At 45.1% G+C, this 2,052-nt stretch overlaps 1 long non-coding RNA gene across 1 annotated transcript in view; it reads right to left on the bottom strand.

The window, feature by feature from the left end:
• Positions 1-353: 353 nt before the first annotated feature.
• The window catches only part of LOC108520627 (uncharacterized), a 26,436-nt gene continuing 24,737 nt past the window's right edge, over positions 354-2,052 (bottom strand). The window contains exons 4-5 of the long non-coding RNA XR_001882946.1: positions 1,357-1,510; positions 354-451 (exon numbers count right to left, since the gene is read on the bottom strand). This is a non-coding gene — a long non-coding RNA (uncharacterized LOC108520627). The remainder of the gene's footprint in view (positions 452-1,356; positions 1,511-2,052) is intronic.

The raw sequence follows: 2,052 nt of genomic DNA, 5'->3' as shown, positions 1-2,052 counted from the left end.
GTTAAACAGCTCACTCAAGGTCACACAACAAGTCAAAAGTAGAAGAAGCAGTGATGTGAACCCAAGGATTTGTCTCTGGATCCCTGTTGTTAATACTATTCTCTACTGCCTGTCACATTAAAGTAAAACATTGGTTCTCTGACACTACTGAGAAACAGAAAAACAGAGGTTCTCTAACATTAGTGAGCGGCAGAATCACCATGACAGGAATGTGAGGTGCAGGATGGGAATCAAAAGGATCATACTCTCAAATCTATGACCATCTTTGGATAATAACCCAAAGACTATATACTGCCATAGTTGCTGGAAGTGAATACATTCATTCATAGTTTAGTTACACACCGTGTGTTTATTGCGCTCCGACTTTACACCAGGCACTGGGCTAGCATCTAGGTGAACAAGCAGTCCCAGCGCATATCCTCAAATGGTTTTAGGTCCACAGGTGAGAGAGCTATTAAAGATAAACAGACACATAAAATAGATAATCAAATCTGTGATAAGGTCTGAGGGAAAACAATAGGGTACAATTAGTATAATAAGTAAAAGCTTAATTTAACAAGTGGTGTGGCTGGCCAGGCAAGGGCGCTCTGAGAAGGTTCCAGGTAATCCTCATATCTGAAGATTGAGTGTGGGATCAATGCCAGGTCAGTGTGGGGTAAGGAGTTGTGCCTCTCCAAATCCACTTTCCACCTCCCTCCATTCGTCTCTCTGCTCAGAGGCTGACCTAAATGGACTATAGCAGGTGATTGTATCTCAGTGGTCCTCACCTAGGGGTTGTTTTGCACCCCAGGGACATTTGACGGAATCTGGAGACGTTTTTCATTGTCATAACTAGGAGGCATCTAGCTGGCAGAGGCCGGGATGTTTCTTGCTAAACATTCTACAGTGCTCAGGATAGCTCTGTTCCAATACAAGGAATTATTGACCCCAAATGTCAATAGTGCCACTGTAGAGAAACCCTGAGGAGGGAGGAAAAACAATGTCAGGGGTTTTATTCCCACATTCCTTCCCCATAGAGTTAGCCTCAGTTGACTGCATCTCTTGCCTGAACGTGCCCCCTCCTCACAAAATGGATGACTCTTCTGGACTTACTCTGTGTTGGGTCTAGGAGTGTTGAGCACTATCCACTGTGATTCCTCTATACCCACATGTTTGTAAACTGTCCCTGTGTAAATAAATGCACCTCGAATTATCCTTTTAAACTATGCCATCTGTTTCTTGTTGGGACCCTGAGTGATGCAAGTGTGTTCTGGCAGAAGACACAGCCTGTGTAAGGACTCCACGAGCGGAGCCAGGGGAGACAGGCTGCTCCTGCCAGAGACACCACATAAGTCAGAGAGGCAGGGACATGAATACCTTGGCTTCTTCCTTTTTTCTGCCTTCCAAGATCCTGCAGTGCCTTCCATTGGAAGAAGCCAGTTGAGAGACAGCTAACATGAGTGTCTGAAAATGCAGGTCCCAGGAGTCAGTGAAGGGCAGGGATGGATCTGAGGGTAAATATGCCCGGGACCTGCACAGGGAGAGCAGCCAGGAGGTTACCTCAGCAGTCCATGGAGAGCCTGATGGTGGTTTGGATTAGGGTGGATGGAGCCAGAGAGAAGGCAAAAAAGTGTCTCCCATTGCCTTTGGGCATGTAGTTAGGGAAACACAAACTTCCATGTTACAAGGCCAGAAGGGTAGTGAAGAGGAGGCATGCATGTGTAAGGCCATCTGGAAACAGCAAACAGCTTCTTTCAGGCCTAAAGCAGTTACTAGGTTGGAATGTGGCCCCAGTACTGCCAGATCGTCAGAGATTTCAAGAGAAGACAGATCTCCAGATTCTTAAATGAAATCTTTCAATTGTTAAACAGTGACACTAATGAAAACACATGCTCTGTGAACTGAACTGGATTTGGCTCCTGACTCTAGAGTCTAGAACAATGAGTTTGCAACCTCAACCTACTGAGGGTTGTTACAAATGAGGCATCTATTAGACAGTTTTTAGATGTGCTTTGGTCTCTCTGTCTCTCTTTTTCTTTTTTAAACACAGGATGTATGAACTGGATCCGTTTT

This window comes from Rhinopithecus bieti, unplaced genomic scaffold (assembly GCF_001698545.2).
Source record: "Rhinopithecus bieti isolate Rb0 unplaced genomic scaffold, ASM169854v2 scaffold_52099, whole genome shotgun sequence".
NCBI lineage: Eukaryota > Metazoa > Chordata > Mammalia > Primates > Cercopithecidae > Rhinopithecus > Rhinopithecus bieti.
The sequence above is the reverse complement of the archived record's forward strand: the minus strand, read 5'-3'. Positions and strand labels throughout refer to the sequence as shown.